Below are 12120 nucleotides of genomic sequence, written 5' to 3'. Positions count from 1 at the left end.
ACGCTGCGTACGGCGTCGAGACGCTGCGTACAGCTGCCGACAGGCCGTTGCCGCGCAGAATTTTTGGACAGTGTCAGTTTTTCTAAGCCCCGCGCGATGTCGGGACCAGCCCCGCACAACTCCATACGGCTCCGGCGATCGAAGTGAGACCGGCCCCGCGAGGCCGTATGGCTCAAGCTCGCCACATGCAGTCGCATGCTGGTGGGACAGGCCGTTAACTCAACAGGCCAGACAACATCTCGGGAGGAGAGCTTCTTCAAAGTTGGCATACTTTGAAGAGAATTTGCAGTGGAGCAGATGAGATGTGTAGGAAGGAACTGTAGAGGCTGGTTTAAACAGAACCGAAACGTCACATAATCCTTCTCCCCAGCGATGCTATCTGGTCCGCTGAGTTAAGGACCTGTCTAACTAGGCCGTCATTTGCACACCATTTACGCGACCTCCAAAAATGTGGCCGTCGCGTTGTGATGCACGGGTAGCATGTGGGTAGCGTGGGCCGGGCGCATGGAGAGGCGTGGGGGAGTGTGGAGTTGCGCGCGGTATCGCGCGGCGATCCAGGATTACGTGTTGCACGAAATGGTTGCGCCACCTGCGTCATGCATCGCGTACGCACTCTGACGCATTGGGTACGCACGCTGACGCATTGGGTACGCACGCTGATGCATTGGCGCCCCGACGTCTCACGTGGTTACGTCACCGTGCGTGACCATGCATTGGGTATTCTAATGATGTCACGCACACCAAACGGCATGATGACGCATGATTTGCATGCGAAGTCACACATAATGACGTGTCAACCTATTTTACATATGACACGTAAATGAGGCGCAAATGAAGACCAAGTGGGACAGGCCCTTTACAGTCCACCGGCTGTTTGTGTCTAGGACACATCAATGAGGCAGGGTGCTGTTGATACTGCTGTGTGCTTACTGTGTTACCTAGTAACAAGGTCATTGTTGTGCATGATGGAGGTGGAAGGTGCTCACTACAAGGCAATGCAGGTAAGATATCCACAGTAGGAATGGCAAAGTGAGGGACCTGCCTTTCGTCCCAGCGTGATTGCTGGTCAGTGCTGACCTAGTGGGCTGAAGGGCCTGTTTCCTCGCAGTATCTCTCAAATCTAAATTTTAAATCTAAATCTAATTATGGAAGGTCTTCCTCAGTTCATGCAAGTGATTTTTTTAGTTTTGGTTCCAGATCTGGTAGGTAGCACACACATTAAGTTAATGTGCTGTAAGCATATCTCACACTCAATGTCCATCTCGTTCAAGGAGAACATTGTCCACCAGACCAATACCATCGTATTGCTTTAATGATAAATACAAGAAATTCATTTTACCGCTGGTCTTTTCATAAATCATCATTCAGTTTTTTAGTTTAGTTTAGAGATACAGTGCGGAAACAAGCCTTTCGGACCCCTGAGTCCGCACCGACCAGCGATCCCCATACATTAACACTATCTCCACACACACTAGGGACAATTTACACTTATGCCGAGCCAATTAACCTACATACCTGTACGTCTTTGGAGGGTGGGAGGAAACTGAAGATCTCGGAGAAAACCCACGTGGTCATGGGGAGAACATACAAAGTCCGTACAGACAGCACCCGTAGTCGGGATCAAACCAGGGTCTCTGGCACTGCCAGCGCTGTGATATGTGATATGTGATATCACTGTGATATGAGCAGAGGTAGGCCATTTGGTCCATCGAGTCTACTCCGCCATTCTATCATAGCTGATCTATCTTTCCTTCTCAACCTCATTGTCCTGCCTTCTCCCCATAACCGCTGATGCCCTTAGATGTCATGAAGTGAAACACTGGATAGTGAGGCTTGGAACTGAAGCAAAGAAGCAGAGAACGCTGGCTGCTCCCAGCTGATCAGGCATCATCTGAAGGTGCCAGAAGACCTACTGCCTCACCACTCTAGTAACTCACCTTCAATCCTGACCTTGGGTGCTGCTTGTGTGGAGTTTGCATGTTCTCCTGGCAGTTCCAGTTTCCTCTCTCATTCCAAAATACTATGGGTTGGCAGCTTAACTGACTACTGTGAAGGTGTGGGTAAGTTGTAAAATCAGTGGGGGTGTTTGTGAACTTGTGGGGAGAATATGTTACAGTGAAAGGTTATGGGGGAACAGGCCCTTCGGCCCGCTGTGTCCGTGCTGACCAGTGATCACCCCCTACACTAACACTATCCTACACACTGGGGAAGATTTACAATTTTATTGAAGCCAATTAACCTACAACCCTGCATGTCTTTTGAGTGTGGGAGGAAACCGGAGCACCAGGAGAAAAACCCACACGGTCACAGATGGAACGTAGAAACTCCGTACAGACAGCACCCGAAGTCAGGATCGAACCCTGGTCTCTGGCAGTATCTCTCCTGCTGCGCCACTGTGCAGCCCCAGTGCAAAGAAAACAAACAGTAAAACAAGGAACTGCCGATGCTGGTTTATAAAAAATAACACAAAGTGCTGAAGATATTCAGCGGGTCAGACAGCAGTTCTGGAAAACATGGATACATAGATACATAGATACATAGATACATAGAAAATAGGTGCAGGAGTAGGCCATTCGGCCCTTCGAGCCTGCACCACCATTCAATATGATCATGGCTGATCATCCAACTCAGTATCCTGTACCTGCCTTCTCTCCATACCCCCTGATCCCTTTAGCCACAAGGGCCACATCTAACTCCCTCTTAAATATAGCCAATGAACTGGCCTCAACTACCCTCTGTGGCAGAGTTCCAGAGATTCACCACTCTCTGTGTGAAAAATGTTTTTCTCATCTCGGTCTTAAAGGATTTCCCCCTTATCCTTAAGCTGTGACCCCTTGTCCTGGACTTCCCCAACATCGGGAACAATCTTCCTGCATCTAGCCTGTCCAATCCCTTAAGAATTTTGTAAGTTTCTATAAGATCCCCCCTCAATCTCCTAAATTCTAGCGAGAATAAGCCGAGTCTATCCAATCTTTCTTCATATGAAAGTCCTGACATCCCAGGAATCAGTCTGGTGAACCTTCTCTGCACTCCCTCTATGGCAATAATGTCCTTCCTCAGATTTGGAGACCAAAACTGTACGCAATACTCCAGGTGTGGTCTCACCAAGATCCTGTACAACTGCAGTAGAACCTCCCTGCTCCTATATTCAAATCCTTTTCCTATGAAAGCTAACATACCATTCGCTTTCTTCACTGCCTGCTGCACCTGCATGCCTACTTTCAATGACTGGTGTACTATGACACCCAGGTCTCGTTGCATCTCCCCTTTTCCTAATCGGCCACCATTTAGCTAAAAGTCTGCTTTCTTGTTTTTGCCACCAAAGTGGATAACCTCACATTTATCCACATTATACTGCATCTGCCAAACATTTGCCCACTCACCCAACCTATCCAAGTCACCTTGCAGTCTCCTAGCATCCTCCTCACAGCTTACACTGCCCCCCCAGCTTAGTGTCATCCGCAAACTTGGAGATGTTGCCTTCAATTCCCTCATCCAGATCATTAATATATATTATAAATAGCTGGGGTCCCAGCACTGAGCCTTGCGGTACCCCACTAGTCACTCCCTGCCATTGTGAAATGGACCCGTTTACTCCTACTCTTTGCTTCCTGTTTGCCAGCCAGTTCTCTATCCACATCAATACTGAACCCCCAATGCCGTGTGCTTTAAGTTTGTATACTAATCTCTTATGTGGGACCTTGTCGAAAGCCTTCTTAAAGTCCAGTTAAAACACATCCACTGGTTCTCCCCTATCCACTCTACTAGTTACATCCGCGAACTATAAGATTCATCAGACATGATTTACCTTTTGTAAATCCATGCTGACTTTGTCCAATGATTTCACCACTTTCCAAATGTGTTGCTATCCCATCTTTAATAACTGACTCTAGCAATTTCCCCACTACCGATGTTAAACTAGCTGGCCTGTAATTCCCCGTTTTCTCTCTCCCTCCCTTCTTAAAAAGTGGGGTTTTGTTAGCTACCCTCCAATCCTCAGGAACTACTCCAGAATCTAAAGTGTTTTGAAAAATTATCACTAATGCATCCACTATTTCTGGAGCTACTTCCTTAAGTACTCTGGGATGCAGCCTATCTGGCCCTGGGGATTTATCGGCCTTTAATCCTTTCAATTTACCCAACACCACTTCCCGACTAACCTGGATTTTACTCAGTTCCTCCATCTCCTTTGACCCGCGGTCCCCTGCTATTTCCGGCAGATTATTTATGTCTTCTTTAGTGAAGACGGAAGTTGTGGGTCGGGACCCTTCTTCAGGAAGGGGGGAGAAGAGAAAAAGCTGGTGTATCTAGGAGAGGTAGGATGGATTGATGGGTGGAGTCAGGAGAGAGGGGGTGGCGTAGAGAGGCTAGGATGTATTTAGTGGAGGTAACCAGGGTCTACGGATAATGGTTTCAGATGGTAAAGGAAGGAGGTGCATTGGGTTAACAAGGGGGGGGGGGGGGTGGTGGAGAGAGTGGATGGAGGGAGAAGGGGCCAGGTGAAAGGAGCCAGGTGAAAGAATTAGTATGGGGGTCAGGGGTTATGGGGAGGAGAATTGGGTTGAGAGGGAAAGATAGATCAGCCATGATTGAATGGTAGACTTGATGGGCCGAATGGTCTATTTCTGCCACAATAATTTATGAACATATATACATGATAGTGGGACTGAGGGAGGGGACAGGTTACCTGAAATTAGTAGATTCATGTTCATGCCATCGAGATGTAGACTGCCGAGCCTAATATGTGCCGGGTTTTGCCCCATGCCCCCACCCACTCGCTATCTCCCCTCTACTCTTTCAATATAGAGGAAGGGACCCGACCCAAATCATCAAATATCCATTTCCCTCCATAGATACTGCCTTACCTACTAGGTTTCTCCAACAGTGTTAACATGAGCTCTATTCCTCTTAGAGTCATCGTCATAGAATGATGGAGCGTGGAAACAAGCCCTTAGGACCAACTTGCCCACACCGGCCAACATGTCCCAGCTACACTAGTCCCACCTGCCTGCGTTTGATCCATTTCCCTCCAAACCCGTCCTATCCATGTACCTGTCTAATTGTTTCTTAAATGTTGGGATAGTCCCTGCCTCAACTACTTCCTCTGGCAACTTGTTCCATACACCCAACACCCTTTGTGTGAAAAAATTACACCTCAGATTCCTATTACATTTTTTCCCCTTCACTTTAAACATTTGTCCTCTGGTCCTCAATTCACCTACTCTGGACAAGAGACTCTGTGAATCTACCCGATCTAGACACAAAAAGCTGGAGTAACTCTACGGGACAGGCAGCATCTCTGGAGAGAAGGAATGGGTGACGTTTCGGGATGAGACCCTTCCTCAGACTCTACCCGATCTATTCCCCTCATGATTTTATACACCTCTATAAGATCACCCCTCATCCTCCTGTGCTCCAAGGAATAGAGTCCCGGCCTACTCAACCTCTCCCAATTTCTCAGACCTTTTAGTCCTGGCAACATCCTCGTAAATCTTCTCTGTACTCTTTCCAGTTTGACAACATCTTTCATATAACATGGTGCCCAGAACTGAACACAATACTCTAAATGCAGCCTCCCCAACATCTTATATGAGTGTAACATGGCCTCCTAACTTCTACACTCAACACTCAATACTTCTATACTCTTGCTACAGATGCTGCCCGACCCGCTGCGTATATCCAGTGCTGGCTCTTTGTTGATATCCAACAAGTGCGGGCCCTTTGGCCTCAGGTGACCAGAGTACATTTTTAAATAGAAGGATATTTCTAACCATACAGCGTAATGCAAATGAAGCATGTAAATATTAGAATGACAAAACTAATCAGCTTGTGATGATCCTGCTCTAATCCAGAACTAAACTCCTTAAACCCCTAAACTTTGCCAGGGAGCAGAAGTTTGGGTTAATACTTCCTGTTGAAAGCCAAATTATTTTAATACAAAGTATTTATTTCAAATCCATTTTCCTATAGAACATTTATCACAAGTGCTTTTATTCATTAAGCTGATGTTAAGGAGCCTTGCCAGTTTCAATTGATCTGAAATATTTTTCATCGCATTGAATAAATGGGCCACGAGAAAGACAGACGTGAGGCACTGTGAATGTGCACAGATTTTCCCGCTGTTAACCCAATCATGCTCAGCGCACCCTGTTAATATTTAAACTGCGCTAAGTGAATGGATACTGAGCATAATGGATATTTGAACCGAGCAGATTTCTTTGTCATGCTGGATTAAGATTGTGTGTTTATTTAAACCGGGCAGATGTTTCAATCAGCTTCATGTAGAAAGGATGAATGCCGAGAGATGCACAATTTTTCTAATCCATTAAAGCTGAATCCATTGGTATGGGGCTACCGAAGGGATTAGAATGTGATTCGCAGCATTGTAAGCATGATCGGGTCTCAGCTCAATGTTTTAAATATTTACATTCATGCTTTCCAAATCATGTGAATGCAACTGGGGGAAAAACAAACAAACAAATGGCCTAGAATAAGGAATCAGTGAAAAGTCATAATTCTGTGAGGAAATCAGAGCCCACTGAAACGTATTCAGCAGGGGCGCATAGCTGGAATAGTTTAAAGGTGAAGAACTTAATCAAATATAATGAGTAGCTCGGTGGCAACATAGCTCATGGATCGACTACTCATCCCGCCACCTTACTCTAATCATAAGATCCCAAGCCAACATTCTCCAAGGAAGGCTTGAAGGAGATGTATCAACATTGCCCAGTACATCACAGATCCTGACCTGCCCACCATCAAAGGAATCTCTCATGGGCTACAGTGGTGCAGCAGTAGAGTTGCTGTATTACAGTGCCAGACAACCGGTTCGATACTGTACCTTTCTTCTCGTGACCATATGGATTTTCCCCGGGTGCTCCAGTTTCCTCCCGCACTCCAAAGATGTACAGGTTTGCAGGTTAATCAGCTTTGGTAAAATTGGAAATTGTCCCTAGTCCTGAGCTACTATCTACCTCATTGGAGACCCTTGGACTATCTTTGATCATACTTTTCTGGATTTTATCTTCCAATAAACTTAATTCACATTATTCCCCTTTTCATGTGTCTGTACAATGTGTGGGTGGCTCGATTGTAATCATGTATTGTCTTTCTGCAGAAAGGATAGCACGCAACAAAAGCTTTAAGGGCCTGTCTCACTTACGTGTCCTTGGCACGCTTGAGCCGCGACGGTCCCGCGAAGGTTGCGCGCGATTTCATGCGTATGCACAGCCGTCTGGAGTGCGTGATGTCATTTGAAGATGGACACAAAATGCAGGAGTAACTAAGCAGGACCGGCCGCATCCCTGGAGAGAAGCAATGGGTGATGTTTCGTGTCGAGACTCTTCTTCAGTCTGAAAAGAATGGTCTTGACCCGAAACATCACCCATTGCTTCTCTCCAGAGATACTGCCGGTCCCACTGAGTTACTCCTGCATTTTGCATCCATCTTCAAATTTCTTGGTCCCGCTGTGGGAGTCGAAGTCGGGGGCGGATCCGGACCCGGACCGCAGTGGCCTTGAGCCCCAGGCCGAGCTCGGCGATCGTTTGCCTGCTTCTGATGCTGTTGGAGGTGAGACGTTGCGTCGCGCCAGGGTCTTGGGCCTGTCCCACTTTGGCCGTCAGTTACGTGACTGGCCGTTGGCAATCAAATTTTTCATTCGATACAAAAATTTCGGAGCCCCGCGCAATGTCGCGCAGAACAACATACCCCTCAGCGCTTCTCAGTGGGACCGGCCCCTAACGGCCATACGATGCCGTGCGCCTCAACGTGACCACGAGGTTGTGTAATTTGCGTGCCAAGGACATGTAAGTGGGACAGGCCCTTTACACTGTACCTCAGTACACGTGACAATAAACTGAACTCAAACTCAGGATAATGCTAGTGTACCACGATCGCTAGACAGCATGGACTAGGTGGGCCGAAGGGCCTGTTTCTGCAGGACCCTGGCAAACCTCTAAGTTATTTTGTTTTTGCACTGTATTGTTTTTTTAAATGTATGTAACGTGTTTTTGTTTGTCTGTTATATTATCTACTGAGCACAGTTTATGCACACCTGTCGTGCTGCTGCTAGGAGTGAGAATTTCATTATTTCGTTCTGGAAGATGTGACAATAAAGCCAGCCAATTTCTCTCTACCAACACTCTCCTCCGCATAGCAGAACTGGTCCTCACCATTAACAATTTCTCCTTCGACTCCTTCCACTTCCTCCAGGTCCAAGGCGCAGCTATGGGCACTCGCATGGGCCCCAGCTATGCCCCTAGGGTACATCGAACATTCCCTGTTCCAAGCATACACTGGCCATATCCACAACCTCTACCTCCGCTACATTGACGACTGCATCGGTGCTACCTCCTGCACCCATGCAGAACTCACTGACTTGATTAACTTTAATACTAATTTCCATCCTGCGCTCAAATTCACTTGGCGCATCTCTGACATCTCCCTACCGTTTCTTGATCTCACCATCTCCATCACAGGAGACAGACGATCAACTGACATTTATTATAAACCAATGACTACAACAGCTATGCAGATTACACTTCCTCCCACTCTGCGTCATGTAAAGACTCAATCCCCATCTCCCAATTCCTTCGTCTACGCAGCATTTGCGCCCAAGATGAGTTGTTCCATACCAGGACATCAGAGATGTCCTCATTCTTTAGGGAACTGGGGTTCCCCTCTCCCATCATAGATGAGGCCCTCACTAGGATTTCCTCAATACCCCGCAGCTCCGCTCTTACTCCCCCTCCCCCACAGTCGCAACAGGGACAGAATTCCCCTGGTCCTCATCTTCCATCCCATCAGCCGTTGCATACAACACATAGTCAGAGGGTGGTGAATCTGTGGAATTCTTTGCCACAGATGCCTGTGGAGGCCAAATCAGTGGATATTTTTAAGGCAGGGATAGATAGATTTGTGATTAGTACCGGTGTCAGAGGTAATGGGGTTAGGAGGGAGAGATAGATCAACCATGATTGGATGGTGGAGTAGACTCGATGGGCCGAATGGCCTAATTCTGCTTCTATCACTTATGACATGGTCTAACCATAGTCCAATCCCTCCGTCCGTCTAACCTCCTATCCATCTAATTCCCCACATGTTCCTCCATGTCACCAATCATCCATCTACCTATCAATCCACCCATCCAGCATTAATGCCTCACTCCCACCCACCCATCCACCCACATCTCCCTCCCTTCCCCAAGCATCTAAACATCGACCTGCCCAACCCTGTCCACACATCCATCCACACATTCCATCTACCATCAACTCCTTCCTCTGTCCATCCACCCACCCATCTCTGCCCCATCCAGCGTCTCATACTTTCACCCTTCCTTGGCATTACATATGTGGTGGCACAGCGGTACAGTTGCTTCCATACAGCGCCAGAGACCTGAGTTTGAACTTAATAGAGTGCATGTGACGCCGCATGCCGCCCCCCCCCTTCCCCACCACCACAACCGGACATTGGAGGAACAGATCCAATGGGTCTGCACTGGGTCTAGTTATTGGTATTATTGCACTATCATGCATTTGTTTGTTTTTTATTTGTGCTTGTGTGTGCGTGTGTGCGTGTTTGTGTGTGTGTATATACATTCTCATTTATCATATTGTTTATAGTGTACGATGTTCACATATTCTGTTGTGCTGCCACAAGTATGAATTTCATTGTTCTATCTGGGACATAGGTCGATAAATCACTCTTGACTCTTAGACATAGACATAGACATAGGAAATGTCATAGACATAGACATAGAAAATAGTAAGATTAAACGAGAACTTACCAGTTTGAAGTTTGATCTGTATTTTATGAGGAGTTACGATGAGGGATTACGTGAAGAACCCGTTCAGCACGCATGCGCAGCATACTTCAAAGCAGCGGTATGGAATCACAGATAGACACAGTTATTGAAGTAAACATAGTAAAGATAAGGAGACATCAGTTTATGAATTTGACCCATATTATTGAGGGTGGGAGCGGAGGGCACGTAATCCCTCATCGTAACTCCTCATAAAATACAGATCAAACTTCAAACTGGTAAGTTCTCGTTTAATCTTACTATTTTACTTCGGAGTCACGTGAGTGATTCCGTGAAGATTTCAAAGCTCTGTGATTTCAAACCGTGTAACAGTTATTACTACATCACTGCCGAAGTCTTTGAGGGAGGAAGTGTGTTATCGTAATCAACCAATGAATCTGTTTGTAGATAAACACAATGGTATTTTTTAACAATAACAACAAAGAAATTAAATTGCTCCCCTGGGCTTAAATTAAATATTTGCAGTCTGTAAAATCTTTCCTGCAAATAAAACAGGTTTTGCCAACGGCTTATTATAAAATTTCTGAACGGTCTTTCCCCCCACCATCCTGCTGTAGCCGGGATGTGGTTTATAGGCACGTCCATTCTTTTAGCCATCGACGTGGATGCTGCCCTGGTGGAATTAACTTTGTACATGTTAGTTTTTATCCCAGCAGCTTTTAGCACCTGCTTGAGCCATCTCGAAATGGCTCGTCACCCGACCATAAGGTTTTTTATGACTGACCCACAAGGCTTTTCATCTCCCTCGAATATTTTGGTTGTGTCTATGTAGGATAATAGGGTCATGGCACATAACCGTGTTTCTGGCGGGTAAGCCCGGAATTCCACGACTGGATTAGGTGTTCCTGGTCTGCTCTGTTTGATCATTCCCTGGATAACGACAGAGATCTGGTCTGGAGCTGTGAGCATGGTGTCCAGTCGCAATAGGTGTAGTGACTGGACCCTCTGTGCAGCTACAAGTGCCATCAACATGAGTGTTTTGAGCATAGATGGTTTCAGGTTGAGGGATCTGGCTGGTGGGCATCCCCTGAGGTATGTCAGGACCACACTGACATCCCATATATGGGTGTACCTTGGTCTAGGGGTTAGAGTTGTAAATACCCTTCATTACTTTGACCACCAGCTGGTGGGACCCCATGGCCTGTTGTCCTGGAGCTGGTTTTAAATAGACAGGCAGGGCAATTCTAGCTGTGTTGATGGCTCTTTAGCTGAAGTCCTTCATCGTGGTGAAGGTTCGCCATGAATTCCAGTACGTTGGTAACTGTAGCGGTTGAGTAGGTGGTCCCTGTATCCAAGCAGTACTTCTCCCATTTTTTGATGCTGGACAAGTGCTGTTTTTTAGTGGATGTTCGGAGGGATGCTGACATGGTGTCGACGGTTTGTTATGATAATCCCAGTCCCAGAAGTGGTTTGTGCAGAATCTGCAACCCAGGAGTTTGATTTTTTCATGGCACGGGTGGCTTGTGCCCAAAACTGGGTGTTAATAACTCTGGGTCACTGGGGAATACCATCGGAGTTTCAACAACCATGTCATGGAGTATTGGAAACCATGGCTGTGTAGCAGAGTCCATTTGTATTGTGCGTAGCCCCCGACTGATGAGGCAGAACGGAGGAAATGAATAGAAGAAAAATTTCCCCAATCCAGCGCGAACGCACCTACCGCTGCTGCCTCAGGGTCTGGTTCCCAAGCGACATACATAGGTAACTGGTGATTTAGCCTTGATGCAAATAAATCGATATCTGGCATGCCATATTGCTTGATAACTTTTGTGAAAAATATATATTTTTGGGTTTTAACATCCATTCGATGTTGTCATTAAATTTACGTGATCTGGTGTCTGCCACTGTATTTAGATTACCTGGCAGGTAAGTTACTGATAGCCAAATATGTCTTTGGACACACCAATGCCAAATTGTATTGACCAACTTGTCGCATGATACCGATTTTATGCCGCCCATATGGTTAAGGTAGGCCACCACCGTACATGCAAGTGATGCATATTTATGCATATGCTTTTAAACCATAAAAAGTCACCCAAACATCTCTAGATAATTAATGCCCAGTGTAAGTGGTAACGATGATTCTGGGTTAGTCCTTCTACTACTTGTGCTGGATATAGAGTTAGTTGCTCCCCAGTCTTGAGCACTGGCATCTGTTTGGATAACTGACGTAGGGTTAGTGATGATAATAGGCTGAAACTATGTCAAACGTTTTTTGCCCACCACTGTAGTTCTGATATTACTTCAGTGGGTAACTTCATGAAACGATCATAATGACCTGTATGTCGCTTTTGGTACAA

The 12120-nt window shown here is 46.3% G+C and overlaps 1 long non-coding RNA gene across 1 annotated transcript; it reads left to right on the top strand.

The window, feature by feature from the left end:
* Positions 1-201: 201 nt before the first annotated feature.
* LOC116991294 lies at positions 202-8382 on the top strand. The gene is made up of 3 exons (XR_004416738.1): positions 202-213; positions 3292-3297; positions 8117-8382. It is a non-coding gene; the product is annotated as an uncharacterized LOC116991294 (long non-coding RNA).
* Positions 8383-12120: the final 3738 nt, after the last annotated feature.

Source organism: Amblyraja radiata, chromosome 33 (genome assembly GCF_010909765.2).
Source record: "Amblyraja radiata isolate CabotCenter1 chromosome 33, sAmbRad1.1.pri, whole genome shotgun sequence".
Lineage (NCBI taxonomy): Eukaryota > Metazoa > Chordata > Chondrichthyes > Rajiformes > Rajidae > Amblyraja > Amblyraja radiata.
Note: the sequence above shows the minus strand (reverse complement) of the source record. Positions and strands in the feature narration are given on the sequence as shown.